This window comes from Ornithorhynchus anatinus, chromosome 14 (genome assembly GCF_004115215.2).
Source record: "Ornithorhynchus anatinus isolate Pmale09 chromosome 14, mOrnAna1.pri.v4, whole genome shotgun sequence".
NCBI classification, from domain to species: Eukaryota; Metazoa; Chordata; class Mammalia; order Monotremata; family Ornithorhynchidae; genus Ornithorhynchus; species Ornithorhynchus anatinus.
The window spans coordinates 14,193,368-14,217,329 of record NC_041741.1 but is presented as its reverse complement, the minus strand read 5'-3'; the positions used below and the strand labels follow the sequence as shown (position 1 = coordinate 14,217,329).

The 23,962-nt window shown below is 45.8% G+C and overlaps 1 long non-coding RNA gene across 1 annotated transcript in view; it reads right to left on the bottom strand.

The window, feature by feature from the left end:
- The window catches only part of LOC114816391, a 46,614-nt gene extending 24,981 nt beyond the window's left edge, over window positions 1-21,633 (bottom strand). Inside the window, exon 1 of the long non-coding RNA XR_003764160.1 lies at window positions 21,593-21,633. This is a non-coding gene — a long non-coding RNA (uncharacterized LOC114816391). The remainder of the gene's footprint in view (window positions 1-21,592) is intronic.
- Between the last annotated feature and the right edge of the window lie 2,329 nt (window positions 21,634-23,962).

Genomic DNA, 23,962 nt, shown 5'->3' with positions numbered 1-23,962 from the left:
CAAATGAAATTCCATGAATGACATGATGGCTGATAAACTGGGGGAGTTTAATTAATCTTTTGTAATTTATTAAGAAAGCAGTACGGACCAGTGGAAAAAGCACAGTCCTGGGAGTCAGAGGATCTGGGTTCTAATTCAGCCTCTATCACTTGTCACAACTTCTTTGTACTTCCATTTCCTCATCAGCAAAATGGGTTTCGATACCTCTTCTCCCTTCTTCTTGGAGGGTGAGCCTCATGTGGGACAAGGACTGATCTCTCTTGTGTTTACTTCAGTACTTAGTATAATGTTTGGCATGTAGTGCTTAACAATTAGCACAATTATTGTTATTCTTATTCAGGACATTATTTCTGAGAGGGCGGTTCTTGTTAGCTCGGTGAAGACTCTCAAAAGGATTTTTCTCCATGCCTCTCCAAAAAGGTCCGGTCTTGGGCAACTGCTCTAGGCTTCTGTGAGTTGGATGGTACTTTCTTCTGAGTTTTGGCCTAGTTAGATAACAGAAATTTCCATAAATTGGTTCCATTGAAAAGCTAAGACTGAAGCCTGAATCTGTGAGACTATCTTCATCTGACTGCAACTCTGTCTAGAAGCAAATCATATTTTGATATTTTCTCCAGTGATTTAAGTAGGGAACTTCTTCCATTAGCTCTGCATAGCCCATTGCACTTCAATTAGCTCTCTTTATTCACCCCTCCCTCAGACTCACAGCCTCACCTATGTATATAGCCATAATGAAATTTATTTATATGAATGTCTGTCTCCTCTTCTAGACCGTACGCTCACTGTGGGCAGGGAATGTGTCAGGGAATGGGTCTCCCAACTCCATTCTTGCAAGCACTCAGTCCAGTGCTCTGCACACAGTAAGCGCTCAATAAATATGATTGATTGGTCAAAAAGAGTTACATTATTTCTGGGTTAGATGTGCTGAACTAAACATTTGGTAAATCTTTCTCTCTATACACACACACACACACACACACACATATATATATATATATATATATACACACATATACATACATATAGTCAGTTTGTTCATAATACGCACTTTCACTACGGTTTTTGGAAAGCACACTACTGGGGAATTAGGGAACGTCCTTCTAACATTGCCTATCTGTCTGGATGGATCGAAATGCCATGTTGGAGGAAACGGCTGTGTTTACGTATGTGTCGTTGGTTAAGGCATATGTACGATAATGCAGGTTTTCCTTAACATGTGGTTTGTCAAGAATGCAATCCCAATGTTCTCGGACAACTGGTGGTATGTATAATAAACATATTCGAGGGTTGTATACTCAATACAGATATTCCTGTATTTACACTGTATATGATATATACCCTATATAAACTCACTGTCACTAGCATCATCTTTAAACTGAAAGGAAACCCTGTGTGTGTACATACATGATGTGGAGCCTAGGTGCACATTTATATTTACCCACACAGAGCTTTAGCCGATTTAAAGACGATGCTAGTGGCAGTGTGATATAACACACACGTGTGATACCATGTGCGATTAAAGCAAGAGAGGAGGCTCTTTCGGGTTAGCTTTAGATGAGTTCATTAAAATTTTATTGCATGAATAAGCAATTGTGGTTACTCCTTTGATGAACATTTTGGTCCGGGTCATAAAGAGTAAAGCTTTCTAACCTTACAGTAGTGTGAGGTTAAAATGGATGCACTTTCACAGCTCAGGTGAAAAATTCAAAGTAAAAAAATAACAGTGAGGAGGAAAAATGGAACAGAACGTAATAGGCTGAGAAAAGGAAAAGCAAAAGGATACGGACAAATGTCTTTTGCCCTACAGGTCCCCTAAACTGTGTAAGTCTGATCGTTTGATCAACCCGTCGATCAACTGTATTTATTGAGCGCTTACTGTGTCCACAGCACTGCACTAAATGCTTGGGTGAATACGGTACAGCTGCTCGTTGTGGGAATGTGTCAGTTTATTGTTATATTGTACTCTCCCAAGTGCTGACTGCAGTGCTCTGCACACAGTAAGTGCTCAATAAATAGGATTGAATGAACGAATGAATGAAAAGAGTTGGTAGATATGTTCCCTGCCCACAACGAGCTTCCAGTCTAGAAGGTCCAAGTCTGCCCGGCCCGGGGTGAGGCACAAGCCATAGCAACGGAGTCTTCCGCTGGACATCTGGACCCAACCCAGCGGCAGATGTGGCCACTTCTCAAAAGAGCATAGACTCTATGTGACTGTAGACTGCAAACTCTAGATTGCAAACTCCCCTCTAGACTGTAAGCTTGCAGTGGGCAGGGAATGTGTCTACCAATCTGTTACATTGGACTCTTCCAAGCGAACGCTTAGTATAGTGCTCTGCATACAGGAAGTGCTCCATAAAGACCTTTGATTGATAGATTGTAGATTCTAGACTGCAAACCTCTCTTTCTAGACTGTAAGCTCCTTGTAGGCAGGGAACATGTCACCAACTCTGACATACTGTACTCTCCCATCTGCTCGGTGCCATGCTCTGCACACAGTAAATGCTCAGTCAATAGGATTGATTCGTTGGTAGATTATAGGTTCTAGACTCTAAGCTCACCTTTAGACCATAAGCTCCCTGTGGGTAGGGAATGTCTCTACCAACTCTGTCATACAATACTCTGCACACAGTAAGCGCTCAATCAGTACGATTGACTGTCATATTGTACTCTCCCAAGTGCTTAATACAGTTCTCTGCACGCAGTTAGTGCTCAATAAATGTCACAGTTTCAACGATTGACATGTCATAGGTAGATTCCTCCATCGGTGGTTCACCCCTGCCCGGTCTTTTACCGGCTCTCTTTGCCGACCTCGGTGGGGGGTCACGGAGGGACATCAAAACCGGAGAAGCGTCTAAGTTCGTCTGCGTCAAATTGAGTGCTTTTACCATTTTGCGGTCCTGACGGCGTCAGTAACCAGCGGAGGGTTTGGAATGTCAGCGGGGCGATGTTTGCGCAAGACATTTAAGTGTCAGCTTCCAATGACACTTCCACGGGGCTCTGCAGTGTACCGATAAGGAAGTAAAGCTTGAAATCTAGCACTCTTTTCTGAGGGTTAATTAGATACCAGGATCTTCTAAAATATCCTGAAACGTTTTGCCCCAGGCCAAGCTAAACTAAATCGCTTAATCTAGGAGGGTACAGTATATGAAAACAAAGTTAGCTTATAGAATAGTTTCCCCAGGGAACAAACAGCCTGTTTTCTCAGGATCCGTGCGGATGCCAAGTTCTGATGCAATGACACACTCCCTCGCACAAAGGCTCGCATTCCCACACAACCAATAAAAGAAGCTGTTGGCAAATCAAAGGCGCGTAAGTATTCCGAGCGAATTAAATCAATCTCCGATGACAATTAGTATGTACAGTCCCTTCGATTCAAAGAGGGCAACAATGATCACAAAGCACTTTTCTAAAATGAATAGACTGCTCTTTCCACAGTGAGCGGTGTGATTTTTGATCTTATACGGTTTCTCTCAACAGCCATCAATTTTTCTTGAGTGTGAAAAAAAATGATCACCTAACCATAGTTTCTTGCAGCCTAACAAAATAAGGAAAGATGTCAGTGTAAATAAGCACAAACATTTGAACTTTTTTAATGAGCTGGCTGTTAATGGGTGTGCTCGTGTTTGGGGCAGTTGAGACTGATTTTTCTACTTTTGCAGGTCTCTGTCTTAGAAGACTATACTTGTCTAAGAGAATAACTGCAATAATGTCAGTATTGTATAGGAAGAAGGAATACAACAGATATATATCTATATATATCTATATAGAGAGAGCTATATATTTTAAATGCAATGCTATTCCAATAAACTTAAACATTGTATCTAATTACCATGTACAGTCAGAATATCACAGCATTTCAAAATATGATTGTAATGAAGTAAAAAAAAAATGGGGGTAAGGTCCCCTCTTTGTCACTTTTCAGAGGACTGGGGGAAATGAAGCAAAACAGTTCTTGGTGAGTAAATTTACCACTTAGCTTGTCATACTAACATGTTGTATATGTAAAAATAAAATAAAAAGGGCAAAGGAGTAAGCGCCTTGTGGGCAGGGAACTTCTCTCTCAAGCTCTTAGTACAGCGCTCGGCAAACAATAAGCACTCAATAAATACCGCTGATGGATTGACCGAGTGACCGGAAGCCATTTAAGTATGCGGCTAGCCAACGATCCACGTTGGCTACATGTATCGATACACGTTCACGAGGCCTGAGAAACGAGTGCAGATAACGAAAAGTCCATTTTATCCTGACTTTTCTGGTAGAAACGTAGCAGGTTTGAAAGTTAGATGGAAACGGTGGGAAAGCCAATTGCAACAGACTAACTTCGAGTTTTCATGCGCAGCGATTGTTTCTTTTCTTGTAGGTCGGGTTTGGGTGTGTGGGAGTGTCTGCTGGTGGGAACGCTACAGTTCTGACTGCTATAAAATCCTTTTCAAGTTAACTGTGTCATAAAATGAATCTGAGCCACGGGAAAGAACTCTCCAGTTGGTGCCTTCACATGTCAGAACAAAATGCAGCGGGAAGAAGGGAAGAAGTGAGAATCAGCCTAACGAGAAGCAGTATGGCCTAATGGTTAGAGCACAGGCCTGCGAGTCACAACGACCTGGGTTCTAATTCAGCTCAGCCATGACGTCTACCTGCCAGGCAAGGATTAGAACCCAGGTGTCCTGCCTCCCGGGACCAGGATCTGATCCAGGAGGTCAAGAGCAAATAAGAAACGTGAGCATATTTCTCAGGGAAAAAATGATAGGAATAATGAGGAACGTTTGCCTTCTTTTCTCAGCAAATGCAGCCTCTGCTACTAACACTTTTCAGAGGCCCCTGTCTCTGACAACGGAATAGCAGGAGGCCTATGAAAAACAAACTAGACCCTGTTATCCTTAGCAAACATTTTCCTCACGGAAGTACCCTGCAGCAATGTCATCTAGCACTCAAACAGACACCAACCACTGAATTTCTTGGGCTCGACCTTCTCCTTCTCAGAATCTACATCTGAGTTATTTTCAGTGACTTTCATCTGCACTCTTTGAAACTCCTTCTTCATGTACAGGTGTTCAGTGAGTCACTCCCGGCCCCGCGATGAAGGCGGCACGACCTAGTGGCTAGAGCACGGGCCTGGGAGTCAGAGGACCTGGGTTCTAATCCTGCCTCCACCACCTCTCTGCTGTGCGACCTTGGGAAAGTCACTTAACTTCTCTGGACCTCAGCTACCTCATTTGTAAAATGGGGATTAAGACTGTGAGCCTCATGCAGGACGGGGACTCTGTCCACCCTGTTTGCTGTCAACTACCCTAGTGCTTAGCACAGGGCCTGGCACATAGCGTTAAACAAATACTACAGTTGTTATTATTATTATTAGTAGCAGCAGCAGTATTATATCGACTCTTTCCCTGGACAATACAGGAGTCTCGATGGCCACTTAGACTTTTCACTATCAAAATAGACTTAATAAATAAAATATTCAAAAGAGAAATCGCTTCAAGTTTCACCCTAATTTACTATGAATGATTTGGGGTTTGGAATCGGGTTGAATCAGGTAAAATCCTTCAATTCCATACCCTTCAGACCTGTGTTAATCCATTGCATTACCAAAAGAGTCAGTAAATTACTTCACATCATGATGGGCTGTCACTATTTGGGCAGAAAAACAGCTATTTAAATCTCGTTGAAAAACACCGTTGGATAATTGGGATGCTGTAACTACGTGATATTTCCATCATCTATAAAGACACAAATCAAATTGGGAAGATAAATGGTCTTGCTTTGTTAAAACACCTTTTCACAGTGACTTGAAAGAAAAGTAGCAAGATCAATGGCGAACTTAAACAAAAGTGCATATGTCATACGTATGAAAAATAGATCACCTGGCCCAGGTACCTGAATAGAAAAATTATGATTCATTAAAGAAAAATTATCCCCTTAAGAATTCAGCAAAGGACATTTTCAGGTGGAGTTCAGACAAGTTTAAGGTCAAACAACAGTCAGAAATTTTAACTTGCATTTCAGATCTTTTAAACTCCGGTTTGCATATGTTTTGCCACGAATTTGCTATAGCAACAGAAAAAAGCAAACTGAATTTTTTTTCTTCTCCTGAGGAAGCAAGGACTGCCTACTTCAGCATCAGAAAGAGTCAAATATCTAGACCTATGCACAGAGAAAACAAGGGAATTGAACCCTACAGTAAACCTGCTTAGAACCAGCTTTTGAAAATCAGGTCCTAACATATCAGCTGTTTTATTGTACTCTCCCAAGCGCTTCATTCAGTGCTCTGAACATAGTAAGTGCTCAATAAATACCATTGATTGACTGAGTGCCAGATAGATAAATTCAGAAGTGCAACAAGAGGCTTCAAAAGTGCTCGGATATAGTTGGGAGGATTTCAACCATAAATAATAAGAGTAAATGGACCTCCTAACTGTACAATTTTTTTAATGGTATTTGTTAAGCGCTTACTATGTGTCAAACACAGTTCTAATCGCTGGGATAGATACAAGACAATCATGTTGGACAAAGTCCCTGTCCCATATGGGACTCACTGTCTAAGTAGAAGAGAGAACAGGTATTGAACCCCCATTTTACAGTTTAGGGAACTTAGGCAAAATAAAAAAATAATCAAGGAAAGCTCCACGGAGAAGGCTGGATTAGCTTGTATAATGGAGGTCTGGCAAATTCTCCAATAACCCATTATGAATTTCTCTTTACCCAAGTGGTTCACGTATGGACTGCATTAGCACTGGGAAGTAGCTTGGTTTAGTGGGAAAAGCACGGACCTGTAAGAAAAGACCTGGGTTCTAATCCCGGCTCTATCACGTACTTACTGTGTGAACTTGGACCAGTCGCTTAACTTCTCTGTGCCTACGTTTCTTAAACTGTAAAATGGGGGTTCAATACCTGTTCTCTCTTCTACTTAGACAGTGAATCCCACATGGGACAGGGACTTTGTCTAACCTGATTATCTTGTATCTATTCCAGTGGTTAGAACTGTGTTTGACACATAGTAAGCGCTTAACAAATACCATTAAAAAAATTGTACGGTTAGGAGGTCCATTTACTCTTTTTCCTATCAATCCATCAATCCCATTTATTGAGAGCTTACACTGTGCAGAACACTGTGCTATGAGTTTGGGAGAGTACAACGTAACAGAGTTAGTAGACACATTCGCTGCTAACGATGAGCTTCCAGTCTCCTCCCATTCTGAGGTGATGAGACTCTGACCTCTAAAAACTTCCAGAAAAGGACACTCGCTAATGGGCCTCAATAGATAATTCTACTTTTCAAAGCTCTTACCATCTATATCTAATCGCAGTTTCCCTGAATGTGCTTTAAGCTCATTCTCTCTGTTCTCAAGAGAGATGGAGAACAGCTAGTCCTAAGCACTGTAGTGCTGGAAAAGGGAGCTGGAGCTTAAGAAAAGGGTAGGCTACCAAGTACTCTGCTTCCCCTCAAAATTTCGATCAATCCTATTTAGTCAATCAATGGTATTCATTGAGCTCTCACTACAGGCAGAACACTATACTAACCATTTGGGAGAGAATAATACAACAGAATTAGCAGACACGTTCCCTGCTCATGACGCGCTTAAGGTCTAGAAGGGGAGATGGACACTAGTATGAATAAATAATTTATAATATATAATTTGAAAATAGTTTCAAGCACCAAATTAGGCTCTGCTGTGCATTTTCCATCATCTTTTATGGTTTATGTTGTTTACCTCAGAGGTCCAACCGAGTGAAAGAGGAGTCAGTGTCCTTGAAGAAAATCAGAAATGACTGTAAGATTTTAAAAGTAAATCAAAGCTCTCGAGCACTCTCTGAAAGTTTGGGGGGTTGGAGTTGTGTGCATAAATATAGGGAATATATTTTACTTTCCACTAATTGCCACATAAAAGTATCATATGACACATTTACTTTCATCGCAAGTCTCCCAGCTTATGACATTTTGGTAAGAAGGGGCTGATTTTTGCCATCTATCAAGGGGAAGACTCATTGTCCATTTTGAGTATGTTGGGTAGTTTTCCTCTCATCTTTGCCTGGGATAATTAACATTTTTGAGTTATGCTTTTTCCACAGAAGAATGTAGAGGTGGCAATTCTTCGCCATTTCCCTTAACGGCAGAGGATTGAACACTCCTATCTTCCCTTCCCTCTTCCCAGTGCCCTCGGAGAGAGAACTCCAGAAGGACAACCAAAATAGCTGAGAGAAGCGTTTCTTAATTGGCCGCCCTCGTCTTTTACAGTCCGCCAAGAGGGTATTTTGGTTTGGCTTTTCGCTTTCTAGTGATCTGTTGATCCACGATGACTTACTGAATCCACGTTTGGCATTGGAAAAAATAAGGGTCTCAGATTGCTTGAAGCTTACACACACAGTTCTGCTCCTTTACATTTCCTTTTTCCCACTGAGGTAAATAAAGCCTTCTTTGCTGGACTTTTCTTTGTATTAGTCTAGTCGGTGTGTTACTTAACCTGGTTTTCTAAGAGCTCACGTGTTTTGGGTTGCGGGCTTTACTTTATCCTTTGTCCCACGTTACCGCCGTAGCACACGGTGAGAGACTGTGAGCCCCATGTGGGACATGGACTCTGTCCGACCTGATTAGTTGTACCTACCTCGGCGCTTAGCACAGTGCCGGGCACATAGAGCGTAAGCTCGTTGTGGGCAGGGAATGCGTTTACCAACTCAGTTACAATGTTACGTTGTACAGTGCTTGGCGTACAGTAAGCACTGAACAAATACTATTATTATTATTTCTCTCCCAAGCGCTTAGTACAGTGTTCTGTACAGTCAGTGCTCAATAAATACAATTGATTGACTGATAAGCATAAATACTATTAAAAAAAGAGAAGTTCCTGCCCATGAGAAGCTACCACTCTTGCTTGCTTTATATGTTTCCTTTGTAGCCTCTGCTCCTCGACTCAATGGCTACTCGTGTCCCCGTCCGGCTCAGGCGTGAGCCCCCTCTGCAGCCAGACTCACCCTAGGGCTGACTCGGCTCCTTGTTCAGTCAATTGTATTTTTTGAGCGCTTACTTCGTGAAGAGCACTGAATTAAGCACTTTGGAGAGTAAAGCGTAGCAATAAACAGCCTGCGCACAATGAGCTTACAGTCTCCCACAGCTCCCCTGAGGGCTCCAGCTTCTCCGGTGCCTCTACCTCCCCATAATCAATTAACTGTATTTATTGAGCCCTTACTGTATGCAGAGCACTGTACTAAGCGCTTGGGAGAGTACCATATAACAGAGTGGGTAGACGCATTCCCTGCCCACAACAAGCTCACAGTCTAGAGGGAGAAACTGTTCCTCTTTCTTGTTCTTCCTCCCCGTCTCTGCTACTCCTTGCTCAACCGACCAAGCAGTGGGAGGAGCTGCCGTTAGTCATGGTTACTCTTCCTTAATTATTTTCTTTCATGGTATTTGTTAAGCGCTTACTATATGCCAGGCACTCTACTAAGCACTGGGGTAGTTACCAGCCAATCGGATCGGACACAGTCCCTGTACCACATGGGGCTCACGGTCTTAATCCCCATTTTACAGATGAAGGAACTGAGGCCCAGAGAAGTGAAGGGACTTGCCCAAGGTCACAGCAGACAATTGGTGGAGCTGGGATTAGAATCCAGGTCCTTCTGCTCTCCAGGCCCATGCTCTATCCTCCTGGCCACCAGTCCCCTTCACCTGTGTGTGTGGGTGTCTCCATGTGAGTCTGTACATGTGTGTCTTGAGTACTTATTTCACGGTTGCCACACGAATGAATGTGGATTCGTGAAATGGAAAGGAGATGACTGTAAAAACCATAATAAAGGAAAACCCTCTTCAAAAGAGGGACGATATGGAGAAGCACATAAAAGGGATAGAGTTAGGGTATCACAAATAGCTTACACCTTTCAAAAATACTTTCCAACAGAAAACAAACTCCCTTATTTTCCTATTAGGGTAAATTCCTCATTTTGGAAAAAAACAACAAAAAAAACAACTACTTTCTGTCAGACTGCTGTATGTTCTGGGTTTCAAAAAAAGGATTATAACACAATAGGAAATTTAACACTGAAGTACGAAAATGCATTCAAAAGTAAAATCATTTGAACCAAACTGAAATTTTACACAGCTATAATCGCCTTTTTTGTCTCTCTCATTCCCATTATGGGCGGAGGCAGGGCTCAAGTCACATAAATCAGAAGAAGAACACAGAATGACTAACTCTCTGAAAATCTGTCCAACTCCAGATATTTTGAAACAGCTCTCAGGGTTTATAAACTGTACTGAAACGGAGCATGTTCATTTCTGAATGTGTGTGAGAGAGAGAGGAAGATATGCTAGGCTATTCCTTCTCTAAACTGACGAACAGTTGAATTATTTACAGACAGAGGAGGGTGTTGTTTTTTTTTTTACCTAATACTGTTGACTTTATTTCTAACCATCAGTTTAACCCCAGATACATGAATGAGCGGAACAGAACTGAACCACCGATACGGCCACGAGTAGTCAGTGAAGTTGATTAGTATAGATGGGAGGTAGGAGTAGTAATAGAGAAGCAGCATGGCTCGGTGGAAAGAGTCTGGGCTTGGAAGTCAGAGGTCACGGGTTCTAATCCCTCCTCTGTCACTCGTCAGCTGTGTGACTTTGGGCAAGTCACTTCACTTATCTGGTCCTCAGTTCCCTCATCTGGAAAATGGGGATGAAAACCGCGAGCCCCAAGTGGGACAACCTGATTACCTTCTATCTCCCCCAGCGCTTAGAACAGTGCTCGGCACATGGTAAGCGCTTAACAAATACCAACATTATTATTAGTAGTAGTAGTAGATTTAGTCATAGCAGCAGCCGCAATAATGGTATTGAGTCCTTATTGTGTGTAATATCCCACATGAGATGCACGAGATGCGCTCCCTGCCCTCGCGGAGTTTATACTCCAATGGGAGAGTCAGATCTAAAAGTATTTTCAAATCAAATAAGAAGCACCACGGCCTAGTGGAAAGAGCATGGTCCTGAGAGTCATGGGACCTGGGTTCTAATGGCTCTGTTGATAATAAGTATTATACTTGTGGTATTTATTAAGCACTTACTATGTGCCCAGCACTGTTCTGAGCGCTAGTGTGTGGACATAAGAAAATCAGGTTGGGCTTAGTCCCTGTCCCACAGGGGGCTCCCAGTCTTAATCCCAATTTTACAGAGAGGGAATTGAGGCACAGAGAAGTGAAGTGACTTGCCCATGGTCACACAGCAAGTAAGTGGCGGAGCCGGCATTAGAACCCACAACCTTCTGGCTGTTTGCTGAGGGACCATGAGCAGGTCGCTTTACCTCTCTGTGCCTCAGTTAACTCATCTGCAAAATGGGGATTAAATGCCCCTCCCTCTGATTTAGACTGTGGGCCCCATGTGGCACAGGGATTGGATCCAACCTGCTCAACTTGAATCCACACTAGCACTTAGAACAGGGTTTACTAATTACCATTAAAAAAAATCAAATATAAGGCATGACCATTTAGATCCCTGGCAGCATTAACTTGAACACCACTGTTGCTTCTTGGAGAGAAAGCTTTTTCCGCCAAGATCTACCGATTTTAAAGAATCTCACAAAGGGTGTGGCTATCAAAAAGAAAGATAATGTGTGAACAGATCTCAACTGAAGTTTTTAGTTTGACATGATTCTAAGGGGCAAATTAGATTATTCAGCGTGGTACAGTGGAAGGAGCGCGGGCTTGGGAGCCAGAGTTCATGGGTTCGAATCCCGGCTCCGCCACTTGCCAGCCGTGTGACTCTGGGCAAGTCACTTGATTTCTCTGTGCCTCAGTTACCTCATCTGTAAAATGGGGATGAAGACTGTGAGCCCCACGTGGGACGACCTGATTACCTTGTATCCCCCTGCGCTTAGACCAGTGTTTGAGAAGCAGCGTGGCTCAGTGGAAAGAGCACGGGCTTTGGAGTCAGAGGTCATGGGTTCGAATCCCGGCTCGGCCACTCGTCAGCTGTGTGACTTTGGGCAAGTCACTTGACTTCTCGGTGCCTCAGTTACCTCGTCTGTAAAATGGGGATTAAGACTGTGAGCCCCACGTGGGACAACCTGATTCCCGTGTGTCTACCCCAGCGCTTAGAACAGTGCTCGGCACATAGTAAGCGCTTAACAAATACCAGCATTATTATTATTATTAGATAAAAATGGAGAATGTAGGTTTTTGAATGTTTATGTGTTTAGTTGATTGTGTTGGGCATTTTTAACTATGGCATAGATTGTTGTGATTTTTTTCTGACATACTGCTTGGTGAACAGTTTTTTGAATGTAATTTTATACATCTGTACTAAAAATACACTGCAGAATTCGGACTGGAAATTTGCTAGAACGAACACTTAGAGAAGCGGCTAAGGTTTCTGTGTCAGGCAGGCCAGGACTTGCTTGGAAGTTAGTGTCCTGGCCCAGGGAACATCTTTATTTTGAAGTAAAGTTACCCAAAGTCTTATGTCCACATAAAATTCCAATGTGTATTGAGCTCCCCAAGCCCTTTTTAATGGTATTGGTTAAGCACTTATCACTGTACTGAACGCTGGGGGAGATACTAGCTAATCAGGTTGCACACAGTCCCTGTCCCACATGGGGCACACAGTCTTAATCCCCATTTTACAGACGAGGGAACTGAGGCTCTGAGAAGTGAATTGACTTGCTAAGGTCACACAGCGGACATGTGGCGGATCTGGGATTAGAACCCAGGACTTCTGACTCCCAGGCCTGGGCTCTTTCCACTAAGCCACTCTGCTTCTCGACAAGAACCCTATTGACAAGAACCAGAAACGACAACTCTACCTCCTGCCCTCCAGGTCTTCGTGAGAGAGTAGCATGACACAAACCACTAGCACTGTAATTAATTCCCACTTGTCTGGCCGGGGTTTGTCCGCCATTTGACGGGAGATTCCGTCTGTATCATCACCAGGTGATGGACAAGCCATGTAGCCTAGTGGATAGAGCATGGGTCTTGGAGTCCATCACTCCATCATTCGTCGCTTCACTTCACTATTGCCTCATCTGCAAAATGAGGATTACATTCCCCTTCCTCCAATGTGGGGCAGGGTTTGTGTCCAACCTGATTGCCCCATATCTACCTCAGTACTTAAAACAGTGCTTGGCACATAGTGAGCACTAAACAAATATTATTATTATGAGCATCCAGATGAGATTCTCCGTGGGCTTCACCTACCTTCCCCAGCCACAGGTGTGTGCGGTCTCAGAGGTGCTTACCCAGATTTCACCCTATCAATACGATTTCCATCGCAGTGTTGGAAACCTCTCCTTACCCAGTTGTTCAGCACGGTCTTTGTTGCCTTTTCTTATTTCGTCCTTCACAAGATCTCTCCCCTCTGATCACTCTCCGGAGGTTTTTCTTTCCCATGCTGGTTGTTACTGAACTGAATCTGCCTCAAGGTGAATCAGACTTGGTGTTGTGTGTAGACACCTGTTCTTAGATGAGGTTGGAGGTGTGTGTTCAAAGGAAAAAGTTCTGTTTCTTAATCTACGTTCAACAGCACTTTCAGACTTTTCTATGTATGAGCTCTAATTGAAACATCTGTGCCGCCTCAGAGACCACAGGAAATCATTTTCTTTTCATAGTCCTCTTACAGAGCAGTGACCGTCAATTAGACAAGCGTCAGGAGGGACTGAGTTGTTTTTGTTAATATGAAGTTGTGAGGAAATGAAATTGCCTTTATTTAAATGGGAGTTGAATGCTTGGGTCTGGATTTGGAACCTTTGGTAATTCCTCCCCTCTCAGTTCTCCGGGATGATGTCTGCTGGAAAAAGGGTTCCTCGAGGGCAGAAAGGGCTCCTGGGGAAACCCAGACTATGGGATTTGCTACATCCCACATGGAACAATTGATCCCACCAACCAATCAATAGTATTTATTGAACACTTACTGCGTGCAGAGTGGCGGACACTGGATCAGAACCCAGATCCTCCGACTCCCAGGCCCGTGCTCTTTCCACTAGGTTGGGCTGCTTCCCTTTTTTTTTTTTGCATGGTTCAGCTCCTTGAAAGTGTGGCTGAACTGTAAAGGGTAGTAACATGGACTAGTTTTTCCCACAGACCTACACAGAGTGAGCTAGATTTTTTTAAAATATATTTCATTCATTCATTCAATCATATTCACTGAGTGCTTAGCACTTGGGAAAGTACAATACAACAGTAAAGAGTGATATTCCCTGCCCATAGCAAGATTGCAGTCTAGAGGAGGGGGAGACAGACATCAATAAAAATAAATAAAATTACAGATATGCACATAAGTGCTGTGGGGCCGAGAGGGGAGAAGAGCAAAGAGAGCAAGTCAGGGCAAGGCAGAAGGGAGTGGGAAATGAGGAAAAGCGGGGCTTAGTCTGGGAAGGCCTCTTGGAGGAGATGTACCTTCAATAAGGCTTTGAAGAGGGCGAGAGTAATTATCTGTCAGATCTGAGGAGGGAGGACGTTCCAGGCCAGAGGCAGGACGTGGCCTAAGGGTCAGCGGTGAGACAGGAGAGATGGAGGCACAGTGGGAAGGTTAACACTAGAAGAACGAAGTGTGTGGGCTGGGTTGAAAGAGGGAGAGAGAGAGAGGGCAGTAGCTAAATTAATGTTCTTTTGATTCAATAAATAAACAAACGTTCTTTAGCCTGAACACACAGGCCCGGAGCTAAACACATGGAGGAGTCAGAGCAGCCCCGAGAGTGGATAAGCAGTGGGGAGATAGAGCCAGAGATATGGAGAGTCCAGGGGAGAAACAGACAAAGTCAGAGAAAGAGAGCAAATCGGCGAGAGATGAGAAAGAATCAAGCAGAAACGAGAGTTTTTTACAGGTCTGTCTATCCTCCCAGGAGGGTCTAATTCCTAAATGATTCTGGGTCATATGTGACTTCATGCTTAAGGGAAACACAGTTCCCAGAAACTTCTGCTTCCTTGAGTCACAGTTCTATCTTCCATCCGGACCTGCATGTTTGCACACCCAAGCGCCACCCATCCTGGATGGAATTTCTCCACCTGGGCCCGTCTGTTCCCAAGATGCCCATTTCCTTCTGTCGCCGTCAGGTCGTGCAATGGTACCGAATTCACTCATTGGCACTAGGCCATGTGTCGGGGCCTTGATTTCACAGAGAGCCATAGAGCAACAACCGATCTGACTACCGACTACGATTACGAGAAACAGCGTGGCCTAACGGATAGAGCCCGGGCCTGGGAGTCAGAAGGACCTACGTTCTAATCCCGGCCCCACCACTTGTCTACTGTGCGATCGTGGGCGAGTCACTTCGATTCTCTGGGCCTAGTGACCTCATTTGTAAACTGGGGAATAAGACTGTGAATCCCAAGTGGGCCAGGAACTGTGTCCAACCTGATTATCTTGTATCTACCTCGGTGTTTAGAACAGTGCCTGGTACATAGTAAGTGATTAAAAAATACTATAACCGTCTAACCTGCTAACCTCTCTCTGTACCTTGATCTCGTCGCCGCCTACCTCTCGCCCACACCTTGACTCTGTCCTGGAACGCCCTGCCTCCTCATTACCAAGGGATAATTACTCTCTCCCTTCAAAGCCTAATTGAAGGCACATCTCTTCCGAGAGGCCTTCCCTGACAAAACCCTCCTTTCCTCTTCTTCCACTCCCTTCTGCGTTGCCCTGACTTTCTCCCTTCATTTTTCACCCTCCCACTTCCCTGCTCCACAGCACTTACGTACATATCCGTAATTTATTTATTTATACTAATGTCTGTCTCCCCGTCTAGACTGTAAACCCGATATGGGAAGGGAATGTGTCCATTTATTGTTAAATTGTACTCTCCCAAACGCTTAGTATAGTGCTCTGCACACAATAAGTGCTCAATAAATACAATTGACTGACTGACCATAAAAAAAAGGACTTGGCAGTCAAGAACTTTAGCTCACTAAGACCCGTGGTCTGTATCTAAGCAAGAGGAATCGTGGCCAGGATTTCTCGGCCCACGATAGCTGCCATTTCTTTAAGTCCCCTCTTGGCTCAATCTCCGTCTGGTTTTATAGCACTGCCTTAAAAGCAAACATCCTGACCGAGTAAACAGAAAAAAACTCTACAACTGACGCTTGAAGTTACACACATGCATACGTGGGACCTGGCGTAAGCTAATGAACCCAGCCAATCAAACCAGAGAGAGCCAGTCGGATGCCGCTTTACAAAGGTTGCCCAGCCGTGGGCACAATTACTGCCCCGTGGAGGTTTGACGACTGAGGTAGTTCGTATTCTAGGAGAGTTGGTGGGGGAGCAAATGGTTTATTCTGGCTGGGCTTCGGGAAATATTCAGAGCGCAGTTCTACCGATTAATCAATGGCATTTAATGAGCACTTACTGTATGTAGAGCTCTGTACTGAGCACTTGAGAGACTACTACATAACAGAGTTCCCTACCCACGAGGAGCTTACAGTCTACTGGCGGAGACAGACATTACTATAAATAAATGGAAAGTAGCATGGCCCGGTGGAAAAAGTCCGGGCCTGAGAACCAGGGGACCTGGTTTCCAATCATGATTCGACCACTCGTCTGCTGCGTGACCTTGGGGGAGTCACTTCATTTCTCTGTGCCTCCGCTTCTTTAACCGCAAAATGGGGGTTCAACACCTGCTCTCCCTCTTAATTAGACTGTGAGCCCACGTGGAATATGGATTCTGTCCAACCTGATACACTGGTATTGAACCCCAGCTCTTAGAACAGTGCTTGGCACACAGTAAGTGCTTAATGCCATAAAAAATAATGAATTATGGATACGTACACAAATATTATAGAGCTGAGGGTGGGGTGAATATATAGGATTTAAAGGGTGCAGATAATAATAGTAATTATGGTATTTGTTAAGCGCTATGTGCCAAGTACTGTTCTAAGCACTGGGGTAGATACAAGATAACCAGATGGTCCCACATGGGGCTCACAGTCTTAATCCCCATTTTCCAGATGAGGTAACTGAGGCACAGAGAAGCGAAGTGATTTGCTCAGGGTCACACAGCAGACAAGTGGCGGAGGTGGGAGATAGAAACCACGTCCTCTGACTCCCAAGCCTGGGCTCTTGCCACTAGGCCACGCTGCTTCTCACGCAGATCCGAGGTAATAGGTGATGGAGAAGGTGGGGAAAAGAGGGCTTCGTCGGGAAGACCTTTCGGAGAAGGAGATGCGATTTTAGCAAGGCTCTGAAAGTGGGAAGAGTGGCGCTGTGCTGTATATGGAGCTAGGGAGGGAGTTCCAAATCAGAGGGAGGATGTGGGCGAAGGATTACGCTAAATTTCTGGTCATCCCCTAGGATTCTGTCTTAATCGATCAGCTTTTGTGGGGACTTATAAGAGGACAATTGCCCTGCCGTTAAATAAAGACCTTGGTGAGCCAGTCAGCGGATCAATCGAGCGCACTCACAGGGCACCTATTCCGTACAGGGCCACTGTACTAACCACTAGGAAGAGTAAAGTCTTAGAACAGCGCTCTGCACATAGTAAGCGCTTAACAAATACCAACATCATTATTAAAGTCAAATTAATAGACACACTCCCTACTTGCAGGGGAAACTAGAGTGAATCCAGACTCTTAAGATCCCCGAGTTATTCAGAGCTGTTAAACCGTGGGATTTCAACAGACGTCCACGCCAAAGACCCGGTGCTACAGCCAGAAACCAAACGGCAGTTCCGGGGAAAAGGACGTCAAACGATAACGACAGTGGTGGTCTCTGTTAAGAGCTCACTCTGTGCCAAGCACCGTCCTAAAGCGCTGAGCTAGATAGAAGATAATCGGACGGGACACGGTCCCTGTCTCTCATGGGGCTTACTCCCCATTTTCAGTTTAATCCTCACACTACAGATGAGGAGACTGAGGCCAAGAGAAGCTAAGCGACTTGCCCAAGGTCACCCAGGAAGCAAGGGACGGAGCTGGGGTTAGAAGTCAGGTTCTCTGACTTGCAGGCACATGTGTGCTCTTTCCATCAGGCCCTGCTAGAAACCAGTTCTGGTTTGTTGGGGCACTGAACTCCGGGGAGAGGCGATCTAGTTTCCCATCAGATCACACGGTCTTATGCAAACCACATCGAGGCCGGTAAATGAACCTTCCGCTGTGAAGGGGCCCTCTGATCTACTGGGAAAGGAAACTGCTGACTTAGCAGGAGATTGGCAAATAAGGGATTTGTGTTCCCTCCCCGATTTGGAAGTGTACTCCCTCTCCCTTCTGCATTGCTGTGCCTTTGGATAATAATAATGCTAGTTATGGTATCTGTTTATAATGACGATGATGGCGCTTGTTACGTGTTTACTATGTGCCAAGCACCGTTCTAAGCGCTGGGGAGGATACAAGGTGATCAGGTTGTCCCACGTGGGGCTCACAGTCTTCAACCCCGATGGGGTAACTGAGGCATCGAGAAGTGAAGGGACTTGCCCAAAGCCACCCGGCTGACGAGTGGCTGTGCCGAGAAGCGCTTACTATGCGCCAGGCACTGTTCTAAGCGCCGGGGTAGACGCAAGCTAATCGGGTTGGACACAGTCCCCGTCCCACGTGGGGCTCACAGTCCTCACCCCCATTTTACAGACTAGGTGAGGCGTAGAGAAGTGAAATGACTTGCCTAAGGTCACACAGCGTCGGGGAGTCGGAATGAGAATCCAGGTCCTTCTGACTCCCAGGCCTGTGCTCTATCCACTAGACCACGCTGCTTCTATACGCAGAGCACTGTACTGAGCACTTGGAAGAGTACAACAGAGTTAGCAGACACACTCCCTGCCCACAATGAGTTTACAGTCAAGAGCGGGAGACAGACGTTAATATAAATGATTTATAATATACAGTTTAATCTTACATTAAATTACTACACGCTTGGGAAAGTACGATAGAGGAAAACGCAAACCCCGCCCAAAAGGAACTTAAAAATCCAGTGGCGGGGAAGACAGAAAATAATTTACAAACGGGAGGAAGAAGTGCGAATGTGAGCCCGTCACTGGGCGGGGATTGTCTCTATCTGTTGCCGAATTGTACATTCCAAGCGCTTGGTACAGTGCTCTGCACATAGTAAGCGCTCAATAAATACTACTGAATGAATGTTATTGTTTGTTAAAGGACATGTACAAAGTACAGTGCTCTGCACATAGTAAGGGCTCAAGAAATTCAACTGAATGAATAAATGAACGAAAAGTGCAATGGAAAGTAGAAAGAACTAAAGTTCTAAGGTGGTGCGGTGGTAGCGGAGAGGATTCAGCCCCCGGGGGTGGGAACGGAGAGGGAAAATACAATTAATTAATAATGTTGGTATTTGTTAAGCGCTTACTATGTGCAGAGCACCGTTCTAAGCACCGGGGTAGATACGGGGTCATCGGGTTGTCCCACGTGAGGCTCACTGTCTTGATCCTCTTTCTACAGATGAGGGAACTGAGGCACAGAGAAGGTAAGTGACCTGCCCACAGTCACCCAGCTGACAAGTGGCAGAGCAGGGATTCGAACCCACGACCTCTGACTCCCAAGCCCGGGCTCGTTCCACGGAGCCACGCTGCTTCGAAAGGAGGAGGTGGGATTTCAGGAGAGCTTTGCAGTGGATCAAGGAAGGAGTTGAAAGAGAGGCAGTAGATGAAGTTAGTGTAGATTCTCCCTCTCTAGACTGTAAACTCATATGTGCAGGGAATACGTCTGGTATCTTGTTGCAGTGCACTCTCCCAAGAGTTTAGAACAGTGCTCTGCACACGCTAAGCGCTCACTAAATACGATCTGCCGAAAGACTGACTCAAGAGCCGACTTGCTCAGAGGGAACCAGAGAAGAACGCTCCCGCTCTCCCTACCTGCCGGAAGGGCCCGGGAAAAGACCAGAGGGAGGACCGACGCCACGAGAGGAAAGGTGAAAGAATGAGACGTTCTGTTTTCACCTTTGCGATCGGTGTGTGGGCTGCCGGTGAGACTCTACGCTTGACAGAAAAGCCACGAGCCCCTCGGTTGCTTGACAAGACAAGCCGTGAGCCTGAATGGAAACGTTCGGCTCAGATCTGGCTGACGACTGACACCGCGCAGATTGTGGCAGGCTTTCACTGATTTCGAACCCGGCTCTTCGCTTGCTGGGGGTGAGATGGGGTCGACTGGGCTTCGAGGGAGGGAGGGACTCAAGGGTGGTTTTTCCATTCCTTTCAACATCCTAAAACTCTCCCCCCATTAAATGTGGCCGTGCTTGACCAAGACCCAGGTTCCACTGCACAGTTCTGAGGAAAAGAAAATTCATTCATTCATTCAATAGTATTTATTGAGCGCTTACTATGTGCAGAGCACTGTGCTAAGCGCTTGGAATGAACGAGTCGGCAACAGATAGAGACGGTCCCTGCCGTTTGACGGGAAAATCACACCACGGAGGTATCTGGAGGTTCTTGATTTCGTCTTCCGCCATAGGGTCCCCAACCTGGGGAAGCAGCGTGGCTCAGTGGAAGGAGCCTGGGCTTCGGAGTCAGAGGTCATGGGTTCGACTCCCGGCTCTGCCGCTCGTCAGCTGTGTGACTGTGGGCGAGTCACTTAACTTCTCTGGGCCACAGTTCCCTCATCTGTAAAATGGGGATTGACTGTGAGCCTCACGTGGGACGACCTGATGACCCTGTATCTCCCCCAGCGCTTAGAACAGTGCTCTGCACATAGTAAGCGCTTAACAGATACCAACATTATTATTATTATTAACTTTCTGACCGCTTTATGGTCATTCCACAAAATGGTCCCTTCAATCCGAATGGGTCAAGGTACCTATCCCAGAGAGGTGAGACGTCCTCACGATGAAATGTACATCGCCTCGATTCTATTTATTTGCTATTGTTTTAATGAGATGTTCATCCCCTCGATTCTATTTATTGCCGTCGTTCTCGTCTGTCCGTCTCCCCCGATTAGACCGTGAGCCCGTCAGAGGGCAGGGACCGTCTCTGTGTGTTACCGATTTGTCCATTCCAAGCGCTTAGTTCAGTGCTCTGCACATAGTGAGCGCTCAATAAATACTATTGAATGAATGAATGAATGAATTTCCACTGGGGGAAATGATGAATCAATTGATTAATGGCATCCGTTCAGTGCTTACTGTCTGCGTGGTACTGTGCTAAGCACTCGGTAGAGTACAATGGAAGACTCAGACCCCATCTCCATCCTCAGAGAGCTCGGGAACTAACGGATCGATGGAACAGAACAGTGGGAAACCAGAAGCGGGGAGGCCTAATGGAAAGTGCCATGGTCCTGGGAGTCAGAGGATCTGGCCTCCAATTCTGACCTCGCCCTTCGCCCGCTACGTGACCTTGGGCAAGTGGCTTCATCTCTCCGTGCTTCGATCCATCGATCACACCGATCGACCAACGGCATCTATTGAGCACTCACTACGTGCAGCGGACCGCACTGAGCACTCGGGAGAGTACGACAGGGTCGATAGACATATTCCCTCGGCCACGTGGCGCCTCAGTTTGCTCATCCATAAAGTGGGATTAAATATCCGTCTCCCTCCCCTTCCGACCGTGAGTCCCACGCGGGACGGGGACTACGTCCGGTCTTGCGTCCACCCCAGCGCTTGTCGCAGAGTAAGGACTTCAGAGATACCGTAAGAATAGTTGTTATTATCGGCACCGCAGTGAAATCAGTCGATCGATCGTATTTATCGAGCACTTACCGTGCGCGTTAAGAGCTTGGAAGAGTCGGTAGACACGTTCCCTCCCCACAGCAAGTCTAGAGGGGGAGAAAGACGTGAATATAGATAAACCAATTACGGATACGGACACGAGTGCCGTGGGGCTGCCAGGGGAGTTAATGAACGGTGCAATCCTAAGAGCGAGGGTGACGGGGAAGAGAGTGAGAAAAGAGGAAGACCTCTGGGGGAAGATGTGCCTTTAATAATAAATTGCTATTATACTTTAATATTTAGTACTTTATCATTACAATTATTAGTAGTATTAGTGTCGTTGCTGGTACTGTACCTGTGAAGCGCTCACTACGTTCCGAACGCTGTTCTAAGCGCCAGGGTAGATACAAGCAAATCGGTCTGGACACGGTCCCCGTCCCACGTGGGGCTAACGGGCTTTATGCCCGTTTTACAAAGAAGGGAACCGAGGCCCAGAGAAGTGAAGGGACTCGCCCGAGGTCACACGGCAGACACGTGGCGGAGCAGAATTTGAACCCTGGTCCTTCTGACTCCCAGGCCCGTGCTCCAGCCGCTAGGCCACGCCGACCGCGTTTGTACTTCTATTCCTGGAAGGGAGGTGGATCTTTCTCTCATTTGGATTTTCGAGTGGCTGAGTCTCCGAGTCAGGGACCCCCACCCTCGCCTGCTGAAAGGGATTATCCTCTCTTTTACAGTTTGCAGTGGGCTCCTTACTACACCACCTGAAGAAGCAGCGTGGCTTAGTGGAAAGAGGCCGGGCTTGGGAGTCAGAGGTCGTGGGTTCTAATCCCGGCTCCGCCACTTATGAGCTGCGTGGCTTCCGGCAAGTCACTTCATTTCTCTGTGCCTAGGTTATCTCATCTAGAAAACGGAGATTAAGACTGAGTCCCACGTGGGGCAGCCTGGTTACCTTCTACCTGCCCCGGCGCTTAGAACGGAGCTGGGCACGTAGTAAGCGCTTAACAAATACCATCATCATCACCGTAAGCCTGTAAGCCCGTCAAAGGGCAGGGACTGTCTCTGTCGGTTGCCGATTTGTGCATTTCAAGCGCTTAGTACAGCGCTCTGCACCTAGTAAGCGCTCGATCAATACTGTCGAGTGAATAAGCCAGCCAAATCACAAACTATGTATTAGAAATGTCTCGTTTATATTAATGTCCATCTCCCACTCTAGACTCTAAGCTCGCTGTGGGCAGGGAACGTGCCCGCTAAAACTCTGTAGGATCGTACTCCCCCAAGAGCCCAGCACGGTGCTTTACGTAGAATAAGTGCTCGATAAAGACTATGCATAGTAAGTGCTCAATAAAGCGCTCACTGGATTGATTGATTGTAAGCTTGATAAGGGCAGGGACCGTGCCGGCTAATTCTGTCGTATCGTACTCTCCCAAGTGCTTAGTACAGCGCTCCGCACATAGTAAGCTCTCAATAAACACCATCGATTGATTTACCATCATTTCCTTTTGAAGAAAACTTTGAGTTTACCTGGCTATTAATCACCTTTGCAAGCGTTGGGGTAAACTCAAGGGAATCAGTGCCGGACACACGGCAAGTCCTGAATATCATAATTATTCCCTCCAGACTGTAAGCTCACTGTGGGCAGGGGATGTGTCCGTTCATTGTTCATTGGAGAAGCAGCATGGTTCAGTGGAAAGCGCACGGGCTTGGGAGTCAGCGGTCGTGGGTTCGAATCCCGGCTCTGCCACCTGTCAGCTGCGTGACTGTGGGCAAGTCACTTCACTTCTCTGTGCCTCAGTTACCTCATCTGTAAAATGGGGGTTAAGACTGTGAGCCCCACGTGGGACGACCTGATTCCCCTGTGTCTACCCCAGCGCTTAGAACAGTGCTCTGCACATAGTAAGCGCTTAACAAATACCAACATTATTATTACCATTATTGTTCTATTGTACTCTCCCAAGGGCTCAGCACAGCGTTCCGCACACAGCAAACGCTCAATAAATAGCACCGATCGAGTTATTCATTCTCAACAATAGCCGACGATCCTCTAACACCTGGGATGACTGAGTACGTGACCCGTTTCCAACATCCTAAGGGAAAGAAATGAATACCGTGCAATCTCTGCCCGTCGATGCAAAGACCAGTGTAAATCGCTTCCCGGGGCAGACGGAGTAGTGAATGACGTGCTTTCCGAACGGGAGAGCCTGGGCCCCGATAACTCAAAAACAAATGCGAGGAAAATGTCAATCCAGGGTCCAGAAGGTCAGAACGAGGCTAGGGGAAATACAGATCTTCCTAAGTGAATCCTGGAGAGACGGTAATTCACGAGGATTATTCCAAAAGCTGCCGATCTGAACGGCTAATGGGCAGAAGGTGAATGAGAGAGGAAATCCGCCGCCCTATTTTCGGTTTTTCCGAGCGGAGGGC